The sequence below is a fragment of the Entelurus aequoreus genome, linkage group LG21, assembly GCF_033978785.1.
Source record: "Entelurus aequoreus isolate RoL-2023_Sb linkage group LG21, RoL_Eaeq_v1.1, whole genome shotgun sequence".
Lineage (NCBI taxonomy): Eukaryota > Metazoa > Chordata > Actinopteri > Syngnathiformes > Syngnathidae > Entelurus > Entelurus aequoreus.
Genome location: NC_084751.1, coordinates 31,930,417 through 31,948,065, shown reverse-complemented (window position 1 = coordinate 31,948,065; position 17,649 = coordinate 31,930,417). Strand labels below are relative to the sequence as shown.

At 38.4% G+C, this 17,649-nt stretch overlaps 1 protein-coding gene across 3 annotated transcripts in view; it reads right to left on the bottom strand.

The window, feature by feature from the left end:
- The window catches only part of ythdc2 (YTH domain containing 2), a 63,606-nt gene extending 53,043 nt beyond the window's left edge, over nucleotides 1-10,563 (bottom strand). For 2 of the 3 annotated variants that reach the window (XM_062031486.1, XM_062031484.1), the window contains exons 1-2: nucleotides 10,449-10,563; nucleotides 10,076-10,146 (exon numbers count right to left, since the gene is read on the bottom strand). The gene's annotated coding sequence lies outside the window, so the exon portion shown is untranslated. The remainder of the gene's footprint in view (nucleotides 1-10,075; nucleotides 10,147-10,448) is intronic. The other variant, XM_062031485.1, reaches the window with a different exon arrangement.
- Between the last annotated feature and the right edge of the window lie 7,086 nt (nucleotides 10,564-17,649).

Genomic DNA, 17,649 nt, shown 5'->3' with positions numbered 1-17,649 from the left:
TAAGTATATTCTATATTAATAACAAGTGCACTTTTCTTGGTAGGAAAAAAAAAGAGACCTTTTTGCTCAATTTGTTGAAAAATATTCTTAAATTAAAGGCCTACTGAAACCCACTACTACCGACCACGCAGTCTGATAGTTTATATATCAATGATGAAATCTTAACATTGCAACACATGCCAATACGGCCGGGTTAACTTATAAAGTGCAATTTTAAATTTCCCGCGAAACTTCCGGTTGAAAACGTCTATGCATGATGACGTTTGCGCGTGACGTCAATGGTTGAAACGGAAGTATTCGGACACATTGTATCCAATACAAACAGCGTCTGTTTTCATCGCAAAATTTCACAGTATTCTGGACATCTGTGTTGGTGAATCTTTTGCAATTTGTTTAATGAACAATGAAGACTGCAAAGAAGAAAGTTGTAGGTGGGATCGGTGTATTAGCGGCTGGCTGTAGCAACACAACCAAGAGGACTTTGACTTGGATAGCAGATGCGCTATCCGACGCTAGCCGCCGACCACACGGATGATCGGGTGAAGTCCTTCGTCCTTCCGTCGATCGCTGGAATGCAGGTGAGCACAGGTGTTGATGAGCAGATGAGGGCTGGCTGGCGTAGGTGGAGCGCTAATGTTTTTATCATAGCTCTGTGAGGTCCCGTTGCTAAGTTAGCTTCAATGGCGTCGTTAGCAACAGCATTGTTAAGCTTCGCCAAGCTGGAAAGCATTAACCGTGTATTTACAGGTCCATGGTTTAATAGTGTTGTTGATTTTCTGTCTATCCTTCCAGTCAGGGGTTTATTTATTTTGTTTCTATCTGCATTTAAGCACGATGCTATCACGTTAGCTCCGTAGCTAAAGTGCTTCGCCGATGTATTGTCGTGGAGATAAAAGTCACTGTGAATGTCCATTTTGCGTTCTCGACTCTCATTTTCAAGAGGATATAGTATCCGAGGTGGTTTAAAATACAAATCCGTGATCCACAATAGAAAAAAGAGAGAGTGTGGAATCCAATGAGCCAGCTTGTACCTAAGTTACGGTCAGAGCGAAAAAAGATGCGTCCTGCACTGCACTCTAGTCTTTCACTCTCACGTTCCTTATCCACGAATCTTTCATCCTGGCTCAAATTAATGGGGTAATCGTTGCTTTCTCGGTCAGAATCGCTCTCGCTGCTGGTGTAAACAATGGGGAAATGTGTGGAGCCTTTCAACTACTGACGTCACGCTACTTCCAGTACAGGCAAGGCTTTTTTTATCAGCGACCAAAAGTTGCGAACTTTATCGTCAATGTTCTCTACTAAATCCTTTCAGCAAAAATATGGCAATATCGCGAAATGATCAAGTATGACACATAGAATGGATATGCTATCCCCGTTTAAATAAAAAAATGTCATTTCAGTAGGCCTTTAAAAACATATATAATAAATTGACACACAATATACTTTCTTGGCAGAAGATACATTAAATATTGTTCTGTATTCTTAAGAGTAGGGCTGGGCGATGTGGCCTTTTATTAATATCTCGATATTTTTAAGCCATGTCACGATACACGATATATATCTCGATATTTTGCCTTGGCCTTGAATTAACACTTGATGCATATAATCACAGCAGTATGATGATTCTATGTGTCTACATTAAAACATTCTTGTTCATACTGCAATAATATATGCTGATTTTAAACTTTCATGCAGAGAGGGAAACCACAATTAAGTCAGTTTACCAAAACTGTATTTATTAAACAGTTATTAAGCAGTGGCACAAACATTCATGTCATTTCAAAACAGAAAGTGCAAGATTGTCAGAGACATTTTAAAACAAGCTATTAGTGCACTTTTGTGCATGATGTCTCTAAGATGACATATCAAAACAACACTAAATTAAAGGCCTACTGAAACCCACTACTACCGACCACGCAGTCTGATAGTTTATATATCAATGATGAAATCTTAACATTGCAACACATGCCAATACGGCCGGGTTAACTTATAAAGTGCAATTTTAAAGTTCCCGCTAAACTTCCGGTTGAAAATGTCTATGTATGATGACGTATGCGCGTGACGTCAATCGTTGAAACGGGAAATATGCGGACACATTGAATCCTATACAAAAAACTCTGTTTTCATCTCAAAATTCCACAGTATTCTGGACATCTGTGTTGGTGAATCTTTTACAATTTGTTTAATGAACAATGGAGACTGCAAAGAAGAAAGTTGTAGGTGGGATCGGTGTATTAGCGGCGGACTACAGCAACACAACCAGGACAGAGATGGATAGCAGACGCGCTAGCCGGCGAACTCACCTTAACTTCCTCCGTCTCACCGACCGCATCTGTGATCGGGTGAAGTCCTTCGTCGCACCGTCTATCGCTGGAACGCAGGTGAGCACGGGTGTTGATGAGCAGATGAGGGCTGGCTGGCGTAGGTGGATAGCTAATGTTTTTAGCATAGCTCTGTGAGGTCCCGTTGCTAAGTTAGCTTCAATGGCGTCGTTAGCAACAGCTTTGTTAACCTTCGCCAGGCTGGAAAGCATTAACCGTGTAGTTACATGTCCATGGTTTAATAGTATTGTTGATCTTCTGTCTATCCTTCCAGTCAGGGATTTATTTATTTTGTTTCTATCTGCATTTGAGCCCGATGCTATCACGTTAGCTCAGTAGCTAAAGAGCTTCGCCGATGTATTGTCGTGGAGATAAAAGTCACTGTGAATGTCCATTTCGCGTTCTCGACTCTCATTTTCAAAAGGATATAGTATCCGAGGTGGTTTAAAATACAAATCCGTGATCCACAATAGAAAAAGGAGAGAGTGTGGAATCCAATGAGCCAGCTTGTACCTAAGTTACGGTCAGAGCGAAAAAAGATATGTCTTGCACTGCATTCTAGTCCTTCACTCTAACGTTCCTCATCCACGAATCTTTCATCCTCGCTCAAATTAATGGGGTAATCGTCGCTTTCTCGGTCGGAATCGCTCTAGCTGCATTGAAAACAATAGGAAAGTGTGAGGAGCCTTTCAACTTCCGGTACAGGCAAGGCTTTTTTTATCAGCACTTTAAAGTGCACTTTTTGTACAGAACGCCACTACAATAGTTTAAAACAAATAAAGTGCACTTTTGTGCATGATGTCACTCAAGATATTTCAATAACTGTCAAATAAAAATGAGCTGCATAATAGGAAATCAAATAGTGTATGTCCTTCGCTATGTGGTATAGTGGAGGCCCTTAGGGATTTTTTCGTTCACTTTTGTCTAAAAGCGCCAAATTTGGCACAGGTGTAGCTCAGGACATACTTAAATGATTTAGCTAGGGCGCCCGCGCCTGTGACCTTTGGGGTCGCCACAGCGGCCAATCAAATATGGCCGCCACTTGTAATAGCTTTTGTCTCTAACATTTGAAACAGATGAGCTACAAATGTAAACTTGGTATCTATTTCATGTGTCTTGACAATTAGAAATGTGTTGGAATGCTCATTTTTATTTTTGGGTGTGTCTAGACCCCTAATTTGCATATTTCCAAGTGGCGTTTTGCTATTCTGAAGACATTGGACGTAACTTGGGCATTGTTATGAGTAAAACCTGGTGCAACATGCATGATTCCTTTCTAATGTTTATATGAAATGTCGGGAGGGGGGGGGGTTGGCTGTGGTTGTGATATTTTGAAGACATTGGTTTTGCTTAAAGGGCAACTACTCTTTGGCTACTTGCGGGGGAGGCCACGTGGAGGCTGTCTTCTTCTCTCCCTTTTTTATTTATTTTTTTGTTGTTTTTTTTGGGGGGGGGGGGGGTTGGTGGTGTTGTTGTTTTTGTTGCCCAATTACTTGACAAAAGCTGCACCAAGTGTGCGCATCCAGGTTAGTGTGCTGGACCCTCATTGTTGGTGCATGGCTTCGAGGAGTCCTGGTCCTTGAAGGACAATGTCATTGAATACTCTTAAAGGTTCAGGAACAGATACCGTAAGACAGTTGGAAGGTAAGGTGCCATCAAATTTGTGTCCTGGTTGTAAACAATACTTGTGTAAAACCAAGGCAGCCCTTGTCAACAAAAGTGCCTCATCTTGATCAATCTGGTTGGAATCATGGCCTCTAGCTACACTGTCTGCCACTTTTTGCTTGCTTGCAATGTACGTCTCCCTCCCTTTCTGGTGTTCACTCCAGTCAGGCAGAAAAGAGAGGAGATGTGTCTTGAATCTTGTTGTGTGAGGTTCATTATAACAACAGACATGCCCACGTTCATTAATAAGGGTTCTATAGAGTTGCCTTAAATTTGTAATTGTGAAGGAGCAATCTGGTTTCCCTCGATTCACTGGTAGACGCTTCTTCTTCTGAAATTCTGGAAGATGTTTTATGTTGTGCAACTTGTGCTGCATATCTCAAGTTCGGATAACATTTGGTATGATAGTACACATCTGCTGCGTGCACATCAGACGCTTGAGTAACTAATCTCCCAAGAAGTTTAAAATCTTTACTAGATTCTGCCCAGCTTTTCATTTTGGAATCAACATTATTTGTTAATGCCTTGTACAGATCTTTCGTATCCTCCCCTTCACATATCACACAATGAATACCACTGGTTTGGGGATGACTTGATCGAAGCTTTTTAGGACTAAATAAGGAGGGGACAGCATGATCCTCATGCTTTCGAGCCCTTTTAACACGAGAACTACTACAGTAGCTTCTGCAGCGTTTGTGGTATTTGGCCTTATTTAATACAAGTGTTGATGCGATACCTGAACCGTCATTCAATTGATCAATTGTGACATTTATACATGAAGGTATAGCATTCGCAATTTCAATGAAATCTTTGAGATCCTTTTCTAGCGACAAAAGTCCTTCGCTTTTGGGTGTTTGTAAGGGGTCATCAGACTGTAATACATAAGTCCCAATTGACATAAGTCCCAATTGATGCTGCTGCTGCTACCATTACTATCAGATGATGTGGAGGCCATATTGTTTGATAATAGCTACACTGAAAAATGCATTACATGAAAATAAAGTTGATGATTTTCACAGAGTTAGATTAGGCAGTAGAATGACTGTACATAGATAAGTGTCATGATCGGTGGTCTAGATCATGTTTTGTATAGTTATGTTCTGTTAGTTTTGGACTCCATAGTTCCTGTTTTTGCGCTCCCTTGTTTGGTTACCATGGAAACTCATTAGTTGCACCTGATTCATTTTGACACACGCACCTGGCTTTAATCAGGAGAGACTATTTAAGCCTGTCAATATCAGTTAGTCTGCCTGGCGACATCAATGTTCATTTCTGCTCTGTTCATACTGGTTTTCATGCCATAGTTTCATGCTCACATTTTTGCGATTGCTCTTTTTATGCTTCATGCCATGCCACGTAAGTTTTGTTTTTTCAAGCCACAGTTTAGTGAGTTTTTTAGTTTCATGTTTCATGTCCTAAGTTTTTTGCCTTAGCTTAGGCAAGCTCGCCTTCGGGTTGTTTTCTGTTTTTGTTTGTATCCCTGTGTAGTATTTTGAGTTTGAATAATTAAATCATGTTTTTACCTGCAAGCCTTGTACGGTCAAGTCCGTTTGCATCCCGGGAAAACAATCCTCGCCGTAAGGTGCGTAAAGATCCACGTTATGACAATAAGCTTTTCTGTATGATTTTCACATCAGGAGAAGTCAGGAGACACAACAGTAGCCTGTCCAGGGACCAAACTACCGTATTTTCCGCACCATAAGGCGCCCCGTGTTATTAGCCGCACGTTTAATGAACGGCATATTTCAAAACTTTGTTTACCTATTAGCCGCCCCGTGCTAATAGCCGCACCTACGCTACGCTAAAGGGATGTCAACAAAACAGTCAGATAGGTCAGTCAAACTTTAATAATATATTACAAACCAGCGTTCTAACAACTCTGTTCACTCCCAAAATGTAATGTGCAAATGTGCAATAACAAAAATAGTAACACTCAAAATAGTGCAGAGCAATAGCAACATCAATAACTCAACGTTGCTCATACGTTAGTGTCACGCAACACACAAAATAAACATTAAAGCTCACTTTCTGAAGTTATTACTCATCTACAAATTCCTTCGAATTCTTCTTCTTCTGTGTGCTTCACTTGTTTTTTGACACCATCTGTGATGTGGACGCGCATGCAGTCGTAGATCAACAGGAACGGCGCTGCGTGAAAAAAGTCACCCGGTGTCTTCGCGTAAACGTCTATCAACCACTCGCTCATCTTTTCTTCATGCATCCATCCCTTCGAGTTAGCTTTTATGATGACGCCGGCTGGAAAGTTCTCTTTTGGCAAGGTCTTCCTTTTGAATATCACCGTGGGTGGAAGTTTCTGGCCGTTAGCATGGCAAGCTAGAACCACGGTGAAGGACGACTTCTCATTCCCTGTGGTGCGAATATTCACCGTACATGCTCCCGTTGTATCCACAGTGCGGTTCACATGAATATCAAAAGTCAGTGGAACCTTGTACGCGTGTCTCTTAGGAGGAGACATTTTGTTGTCTTTACGGAAACACACAAATGAAATTAAATATCCGCGAGCTTCTTCTTCTACGGGGGCGGGTGCTCACCTTGGCGGTTGCTTACAGTAGAAGAAGAAGCGCTTCCTTTTCTATGGGGGCGGTTGCTTACCGTAGAAGAAGAAGCGCTTCCTCTTTTACGGGGAAAAAAGATGGCGACTGTTTACCGTAGTTGCGAGACCTAAACCTTATGAAAATAAATATGAATATTAATCCATATATAAGGCGCACCGGGTTATTAGCCGCACTGTCTGCTTTTGACAAAAATTGTGGTTTTTAGGTGCGGCTTATGGTGCGGAAAATACGGTATTATCACACCGTGTGGATAACAGTGTCGTAGCCTTCTCTGTAAGATAGGTATCTGTTTCTGTTGAAACAGAAACCTATATTACAGGGGGGGGTTAACACTGACTTTCTCTACTTTTACTAATGTTACAATGAAATATATCTATAGCTTTACATTCTATCTGTGTTGAAATATATGTGCAATACATTTTGGTAGATAATGGCTATGTTGTTAATATGGAAATTAAAGTGCTCTAATAAAAAAATTATCATAAATCTGATCATTCCAGTATGTTTCTGATGCTCAAAAAACCTAAAATAGTTTGGCAAAAGTATCACAAGTTAAGGTACACCTAATTTTTACATAGCTGCCATCTTGGAAATATGCTAATTAGGTGTCCAGACACACCCAATCATAAAGATGATTTTTCCATCATATTTCTAATTGTCTAAAAACATGAAATAGACACCAAGTTTGGATTTGTAGCTCATCTGGTTCAAATGTAGAGGCAAAAGCGTGTTCAGGTGGTGGCCATATTGGATCAGCCACGGTGGAAACCCCAAAGGTCACTGGCGCGGGCGCCCTAGCCAAATCATTTAAGTATGCCCTGAGCTACACCTGTGCCAAATTTGGCGCTTTTAGACAAAAGTGAACGAACACACCCTAAAATCTCCCTAAGGGCCCCTACTAGTAGGTTAATGCGGACGTTATCTCCTTCTGTTGTAGAGGTTTTTTTTCATACGGTGTTGATCTGGAAATGGTTGCTTCGGCATTTTGTTGGTATGGCACCGGGCTGAGATGTTGACATGCAGAGTTTCAAGCACTCTTCATTCTCTAGCGGGTAACTTTTCAAATGATGCTACAAATTAGCAGTAATGCTACTTTTTGTAGCAACGCTTTTGCCGCATACTTGTTCGACATCTTCCCGCTTGAAGCCAAACCACCGCCAGACGATGGACACCGTGCTGTTTTTCTTAGGAATTAATTCTTCCTTCATTTGTTACCAGATTCACACCTTCTTTCTCTCGTATTACCACTCGCACCACTCCGCTAGCATCAGAGCTAATTTTACCCATGCTGCTACCCCTCTGTCAGCGAGGGCGTATGACGCGACAGTATGTGACGTATCTAAGAAGGTGCGCTTGTTTTTTATGTCTCTGTGAGAAGGAAAGACAAGAAAGAGTGAGAAACGCCTGTAGTGTAATGCCCGCAGCTAAAAGCAACTGCGTGAGAACGTATACTCGAATATCACGACATAGTCATTTTCTATATCGTACAGAGACAAACCTGCGATATATCGAGTATATTCAATATATCACCCAACCCTACTTAAGAGCCATATTTTTATTTGAGTGTATAAATGTTTATTTTTTTCCATTTTAATTTCTAAAAGTTTAGAAAGTTTTTTGTTGATGAATAAATAAATGTTCACTTTGCTTCATGTCCGGTTTATGTGACATCAGTTTACTTTCTGATGTAGACAGCTTTGTCTTTGGTAATAAACATCTAGACACCTTCGTGTTATATTCCTCTGAATATAGATCAATCTCTCTTTGTAAGAGAGCCAAAATGATACACATTTTGAAATTTTGATTAATCATAATTAATCACAGGTGATTAATCATTTGCATAATTAAAATTGGCTAAGGACATAGACAATTTGATTTCCTATTATGCAGCTAATTTTTAATTGACAGTTTTTTAAATATCTTGTGTGACATCATGCACAAAAGTGCACTTTATTTGTTTTAAACTATTGTAGTGGCGTTCTGTAGAAAAAGTGCACTTTAATTTAGTGTTGTTTTGATATGTCATCTTAGTGTCATCATGCACAAAAGTGCACTCATAGCTTATTTTAAAATGTATCTGACAATCTTGCACTTTCTGTTTTGAAATGACATGGATGTTTGTGCCACTGCTTAATAACTGTTAAATAAATACAGTTTTGGTCAATTTACTTAGTTGTGATTTCCCTCCTTGCATGAAAGTTTAAAATGAGCATATATTAATGCAGTATGAATAAGAATGTTTTAATGTACACATAGAATTAGGCCTGGGCGATATATCGATTTACTCGATACATCGCGGGTGCGATATAGAAAATTACTATATCGTGATATTCGAGTATACGTTCTCACGCAGTTGCTTTTAGCTGCGGGCATTACACTACAGGCGTTTCTCACTCTCTTTCTTGTCTCTCCTTCTCACAGAGAGATAAAACAAGCGCACCTTCTTACATACGCCACATGCGTATACGCCCTCGCAGAGCAGAGAGGTAGCGGCATGGGTAATGTTAGGTGTGGTGCTAACGGTGCGGTGCGAGTGGTAATACGAGAGAGAAAAGGTGCAAATCTGGTAACAAATAAAGGAAGAATTAATTCCCAAGAAAAACAGCAGGGGGTCCATCGTCTGGCGGTGGTTTGGCTTCAAGCGGGAAGATGTCGAACAGACAACCGTAATTTGTCAAGTGTGCGGTAAAAGCATTGCTACAAAAAGTAACATTACTGCTAATAAGTAGCATCATTTGAAAAGTCACCCGCTAGAGAATGAAGAGTGCTTGAAACTCCACATGTCAACATCTCCGTTCGGTGCCACACCAACAAAATGCCCAAGCCACCATTTCCACATCAACACCGTATGAAACAAATAGTCAACAACAGAAGGAGATAACGTCCGCCGGAACCTACCACATAGCGAAGGACATACACTATTTGATTTCCTATTATGCAGCTAATTTTTATTTGACACTTATTGAAATATCTTGTGTGACATCATGCACAAAAGTGCACTTTATTTGTTTTAAAATATTGTCGTGGCGTTCTGTACAAAAAGTGCACTTTAATTTAGTGTTGTTTTGATATGTCATCTTGGTGACATCATGCACAAAAGTGCACTCATAGCTTGTTTTAAAGTGTATCTGACAATCTTGCACTTTCTGTTTTGAAATGACATGAATGTTTGTGCCACTGCTTAATAACTGTTTAATAAATACAGTTTTGGTAAATTGACTTAATTGTGGTTTCCCTCTTTACATGAAAGTTTAAAATGAGCATATATTAATGCAGTATGAACAAGAATGTTTTAATGTAGACACATACAATCATCATACTGCTGTGATTATATGCATCAAGTGTTCATTCAAGGCTAAGGCAAAATATCAAGATATATATCGTGTATCGTGACATGGCCTAAAAATATCGACATATTAATAGAGGGTCATATCGCCCAGCCTTACTTCAAAGGGTTACAATAAGAAATACACCATTCTTAAATTAGATTGTATTACATGTGTGTCGTCTTACCTGTTTTTAATAGAGTTCTACTGCAGTAATTTTCCAAATGAACGTCAAAGTTCCATTAGCCAACACACCACCTAAAAACGACAAGAAAACACATTATACTTGTGGAGTTTGTCATTTCACATTCTAGTGTCCACTCTGATTATTTTAGAAATATGCTTTATAGACGAAGTTTAACTCATACATTAGCGGGAATAATTGACGAGATGCATTAGCTTCAATTGTAGTTTTATTAATAGTCTCTACACATTTGACCGTCAACACTAAGAACGCAGTCAACTTAGCTAACTCGCTACTATATACATCTTAATCCATATTCATTTAACACTGTGTTTCGTACACAGTATAAACATTTACAACGCTACTAAAACATCACCTGACATTTAATTTCTTCTCCTTTTGCCTTTTCCTTCACTTCTTCCTCGTCCTCTACTTCTTCTTCGTAATAATGGCGGTGGTGACTGTGAGGTATATTATTGCCCCCTGCTGGCTTGGAGGTTATGTTAGTGTTAGGAAGATTTTTGGTGGGTCAAATAAATATTAGGTCGAATACTGTACATTCATTGTATGTTAAAAAAAAAAAAAAAAAATTCACAAAAAAGTATTCATTCATCATTAAATAAATGTTTAAAAAAAATAATAAATTGAATTCATTAATTACTTGTGAAAGTATGTATTTAGTTATCAATTATCTAAATTATGAAATATAATATCAAATATTTATATTGAAACAATACAAAAGAGTATAAGTAGTAAAAGAAACAGTTTCAGGTTTCTTCTTTTGTCAACAATAACAAATATACAGGCAGTCCCTATAACAGACATGGGCAACTATTTTGACTCGGGGGGGGCAAAATTTAGAGAAAAAAATGTGTTTGGGGGCCGGTATATCTATCTATCCATCTATTTATGTATACATATATATATATATATATATATATATATATATATATATATATATATATATATATATATATATATATATATATATATATATATATATATATATATATATATATATATATATATATATATATATATATATATATATATATGTATGTGTGGGAAAAAATCACAAGACTATTTTTTTTTCCCCCACACATACATATTACGCTCTACCACGGTATCGAGCACTATTTTTTTTGATAATCCAATTAAGACATATATATATATATATATATATATATATATATATATATATATATATATATATATATATATATATATATATATATATATATATATATATATATATATATATATATATATATATAACTATATATATATATATAGTTATATATATATATATATATAGTTATATATATATATATATATAACTATATATATATATATATATATATATAGTTATATATATATATATATATATATATATATATATATATATAACTATATATATATATATATATATATATATATATATATATATATATAGTTATATATATATATATATATAACTATATATATATATATATATATATATATATATATATATATATATATATATATATATATATATATATATATATATATATATATATATATATATATATGTGTGTGTAAACTGTGCTTGGGTCCTATTTTTAGGAACACTAATACAAACCCTCACAATAATATCTGATTGAATGCTAAAAACGTTATGACAGACCGCCTTAAAAAACAGATTGGAATTTTAAATTGTTTTACTGAATGAGACACCCAAAATGAACATGAAAATAAAGAAAGTGGGATTTACAATATTAACTATTAACGATAAAACACTGAATATTGATAATATATGAACGTCACACCCCCTCTCGATCGACATATTTTACAATCAAGCGAAACACAACAAAAATACAACAAACACAGAAAAATATGAACCCGAAGGGTAAAATTAAACCCGCCTACAATCTGATATATCACTAAGCTTTAGAACTTTGTTGTAAAAATCTGCTGCTCCCGCGTCTGTCCCTGACACCCGCATTTCAGGCTGGCCGCTCTGGAAACACTCTGTGGAAACACTCCCCACCCACACTGCTTGGTGCCTCGTCTGAGCTGCTTTGACTTAGATTACCATAGTAACTAGTATAAGTGAAGTGAAGTGAAGTGAATTACATTTATATAGCGCTTTTTCTCAAGTGACTCAAAGCGCTTTACATAGTGAAACCCAATATCTAAGTTACATTCAAACCAGTGTGGGTGGCACTGGGAGCAGGTGGGTAAAGTGTCTTGCCCAAGGACACAACGGCAGTGACTAGGATGGCGGAAGCGGGGATCGAACCTGCAACCCTCAAGTTGCTGGCACGGCCGCTCTACCAACCGAGCTATACCGCCCCGTATATCATGCAAAAGCGCAGATTCCAACCATTGAAATACTTTGTATAGTTCAAGACTTATGCTCATTTGAAAACATCACTGCACATCATAATGGCAGCTACAGTTTCCATCTTAACCCTGTAATACCCCTTGTTGTAAAATTACAACGTTACCTTTAACCATCGTAAAAAACAATCTGTTATATATATTTTTTACCACATTTACATAGTCATTGGGTCCTATTGTTCAGTCTCACAAGGCTATTGGATCGTACATTTGTTTATAAGTCACACCTTCTGGCCATGAACTCACACAACCTCTCAAGGTTTCCTTCGAACAAAATCTATTTGTTTCATTGGACTGGATTAATCAGATTCAAGTAATTAAAATGTCCTTTATATTTTTTTTGGTTGTTATTACAATGTCTAGAGCATGTACATATGTAGTTATTGTGGAACAGATGCATCAAATTTAATTTAGAGCTTGTTATATAATTGTTGCAATTATACAACACTGGGTGAATGTGGTAGTCAAATAGTTGGCTTGTTACAGTGGGCTCAAACAGGTTGTATTCCTCCACGACATCACTGCCTGAAGTATTTTCTCTATACATGGATAGTATACATTCTACAGGCGTTTTACAGACGACAGGGACTGTTTTTAGGACTTTCACCACCAATGAAAGTCTTCATGACAAATGTCATGAAAAGAAAAAAAGAGGGGGGAAAATAGTTTTTTATATTTGTAATAAATGACTTCATAAAAATATAACTAATGTGTGATTATTATTAATGGTATATACCGTTATGGGGCTAAGTAAGTAATCAACCCTGCAAATGAAGCCTTAGTTGTCGCGGGAGCACAAATACAGAAATTCTGCTCCCATCAAAGCCCAATGTTGCAATATTACAACATTTCTCTAAAAACATACATAAACATTTATTTTTATTTTTTTTAACTCTTCAATTTCTGCATAAATGGCTCCTACAACAACATCTGAAAGGTTAATTTTTTTTTTTTTTTAAGTTTTTGTATATTTGGGTCTTACAGGGTTAAAGATCTAAAAAAAATTGGGGGAATGTCTGATGGGCCAGATTGAAAAGTTTAAGTAAAGTGAAGTGAATTATATTTACATAGCGCTTTTTCTCTAGTTACTCAAAGCGCTTTACATAGTGAAACCCAATATCTAAGATACATTTAAACCAGTGTGGGTGGCACTGGGTAAAGTGTCTTGCCCAAGGACACAACGGCAGTGACTAGGATGGCGGAAGTGGGGATCGAACCTGGAACCCTCAAGTTGCTGGCACGGCCGCTCTACCAACCCGAGCTATACCGCCCCAATGGGCAGTATAACGGGTTGCATGGGGACCCAGGGCCTTAATTTGCCCAGATCTGCCCTATAACCTGTGTGAAGTTGGCCCCCCGTCCCTCGCAAAACTCTGTTGAAATAGTCTTATTTGTTTGTGCTGTGTTTGTGCTGGTTTGTGCAGTTGAAATGGTTGAATGTGCTGTTTTTGTTTCAGAGTTTTTAAAGATTATTTTATAGGTCAATCAAAAGTCACTGTTACGCATTGGTCGCATGATAATGCGCCGATCGTTTCCCCAAGATGCAAACGGAACTCCAGAGGCAGCGTGTAGGTAGGAAAATTATTTATTTTCCATAAATCACGCAAAAATACAAAAATACAGGAAAGCGTGCCGATGTGAATGAAAAATATATGAGTATACCACATACAGTGTACAAAACCCCAAACCAGGGAAGTTGGCAAGTTATGTAAATGGTAAGTAAAAACAGAATACAATTGAGGGTTCAAATTGTGCAAGGACAAGATATTTAATGTTCGAGTTGAGAATTTTTTTTTTTTTTTTGCAAATAATCATTAACTTAGAATTTAATGGCAGCAACACATTGCAAAAAAGTTGGCACAGGGGCATTTTTACCACTGTGTTACATGGCCTTTCCTTTTAACAACACTCAGTAAACGTTTGGGAACTGAGGAGACACATTTTTGGAGCTTTTCAGGTGGAATTATTTCCCATTCTTGCTTGTCGTACAGCTTAAAATGTTCAACAGTCCGGGGTCTCCGTTGTCATATTTTATGCTTCATATTGCGCCACACATTTTCAATGGGGGACAGGTCTGGACTACAGGCAGGCCAGTCTAGTACCCGCACTCTTTTACTATGAAGCCACGCTGTTGTAACACGTGGCTTGGCATTGTCTTCATGAAAAAGACGTTGCTTGGATGTCAAAATACGTTGCTCCAAAACCTGTATGTACCTTTCAGCATTAATGGTGCCTTCACAGATGTGTAAGTTACCCATGCCTTGGGCACTAATACACCCCCATACCATCACAGATGCTGGCTTTTGAACTTTGCGCCTTTAACAACCTGGATGTGTCTTTTCCTCTTTGTTCCGGAGGACACGACGTCCACAGTTTCCAAAAACAATTTGAAATGGGGACTCGTCAGACCACAGAACACTTTTCCACTTTGCATCAGTCCATTTTAGATGAGCTCAGGCCCAACGAAGCCGGCAGTCTTTGCAGTCTAGTCAGTAGTTTTCTGAAGTGTTCCTTAGCCCATGTGGTGATATCCTTTACACACTGATGTCGGTTTTTGATGCAGTAGCGCCTGAGGGATCGAAGGGTCACAAGCATCCAATGTTGGTTTTCGGCCTTGCAGTGATTTCTCCAGACTCTCTGAACCTTTTGATATTACGGACCGTAGATGGTGAAATCCCTAAATTCCTTGCAATAGCTGGTTGAGAAATGTTGTTCTTAAACTGTTCGATAATTTGCTCAAGCATTTGTTGACAAAGTGGTGACCCTCGCCCCATCCTTGTTTGGTAATGACTGAGCATTTCATGGAAGCTGCTTTTATACCCAATCATGGCACCCACCTGTTCCCAATTTGCCTGTTCATCTGTCGGATGTTCCAAATAAGTGTTTGATGAGCATTCCTCAACTTTCTCAGTCTTTTTTGCCACTTGTGCCAGCTTTTTTGAAACATGTTGCAGGCATCAAATTCCAAATGAGCTACTATTTGCAAAAATTAACAAAGTTTACCAGTTCGAACGTTAAATATCTTGTCTTTGCAGTCTATTCAATTGAATATAGGTTGAAAAGTATTTGTAAATCATTGTATTCTGTTTTTATTTACGTGCCAACTTCACTAGTTTTGGGTTTTGTAGTAGCCATACTTGTTTGGTATTCCCTGATGTGGTGTATGCATTTGAATGACCACCTGAGCACTGTACTGGTTGATTGTAGGTTGTAATGTGGGCGTGGTGTCTTAACTTTAGTAAGCGCATTCATCTGCATTGGTGTGTGGCCTAGATCAGGGTTCACCCAACCTTTTTTCCACCACGGACCAGTTTAATGTATGCATTATTTTCACGGACTGGCTTTCTTTGTGTGGCAGAAAAAATCAGCAAAAAAATTTGCATGAACAATTTGCCTTTGGCTACAATCAACTTTTTATATGTCCATTAATGTGCATTGTCCCATGTACTACAACAAAGGAGTTGTAATTGACATCTATTAACAAGCTTATTGGTGTGTTTAGTGGGCCAGGCGAAAGTTAAGTCGGAGAAAATGCGGTAGTTTATACAAACCCCGTTTCCATATGAGTTGGAAATTGTGTTAGATGTAAATATAAACGGAATACAATGATTTGCAAATCACTTTCAACCCATATTCAGTTGAATATGCTACAAAGACAACATATTTGATGTTCAAACTGAGAAATATTTTTTTTTTGCAAATAATCATTAACTTTACAATTTGATGCCAGCAACACGTGACAAAGAAGTTGGGAAAGGTGGCAATAAATACTGATAAAGTTGAGGAATGCTCATCATACACTTATTTGGAACATCCCGCAAGTGAACAGGCAAATTGGGAACAGGTGGGTGCCATGATTGGGTATAAAAGTAGATTCCATGAAATGCTCAGTCATTCACAAACAAGGATGGGGCGAGGGTCACCACTTTGTCAACAAATGCGTGAGCAAATTGTTGAACAGTTTAAGAAAAACCTTTCTCAACCAGCTATTGCAAGGAATTTAGGGATTTCACCATCTACGGTCCGTAATATCATCAAAGGGTTCAGAGAATCTGGAGAAATCACTGCAAGTAAGCAGCTAAGCCCGTGACCTTCGATCCCTCAGGCTGTACTGCATCATCAAGCGACATCAGTGTGTAAAGGATATCACCACATGGGCTCAGGAACACTTCAGAAACCCACTGTCAGTAACTACAGTTGGTCGCTACATCTGTAAGTGCAAGTTAAAACTCTCCTATGCAAGGCGAAAAAAGTTTATCAACAACACCCAGAAACGGCGTCGGCTTCGCTGGGCTTGAGCTCATCTAAGATGGACTGATACAAAGTGGAAAAGTGTTCTGTGGTCTGACGAGTCCACATTTCAAATTGTTTTTGGAAACTGTGGACGTCGTGTCCTAAGGAACAAAGAGGAAAAGAACCATCCGGATTGTTATAGGCGCAAAGTTGAAAAGCCAGCATCTGTGATGGTATGGGGGTGTATTAGTGCCCAGGACATGGGTAACTTACACATCTGTGAAGGCGCCATTAATGCTGAAAGGTACATACAGGTTTTGGAGCAACGTATTTTGACATCCAAGCAACGTCTTTTTCATGGACGCCCCTGCTTATTTCATGAAGACAACGCCAAGCCACGTGTTACATCAACGTGGCTTCATAGTAAAAGAGTGCGGGTACTAGACTGGCCTGCCTGTAGTCCAGACCTGTCTCCCATTGAAAATGTGTGGCGCATTATGAAGCCTAAAATACCACAACGGAGACCCCTGGACTGTGGAACCACTTAAGCTGTACATCAAGCAAGAATGGGAAAGAATTCCACCTGAGAAGCTTAAAAAATGTGTCTCCTCAGTTCCCAAATGTTTACTGAGTGTTGTTAAAAGGAAAGGCCATGTAACACAGTGGTGAACATGCCCTTTCCCAACTACTTTGGCACGTGTTGTAGCCATGAAATTCTAAGTTAATTATTATTTGCCAAAAAAAATTAAGTTTATGAGTTTGAACATCAAATATCTTGTCTTTGTAGTGCATTCAATTGAATATGGGTTGAAAATTATTTGCAAATCATTGTATTCCGTTTATATTTACATCTAACACAATTTCCCAACTCATATGGAAACGGGGTTTGTAAATTAATTATTGTTTCTCTGTGGCCCGGTAGCAAATGCGTCACGGACCGGTGGTTAGGGACCACTGGCCTA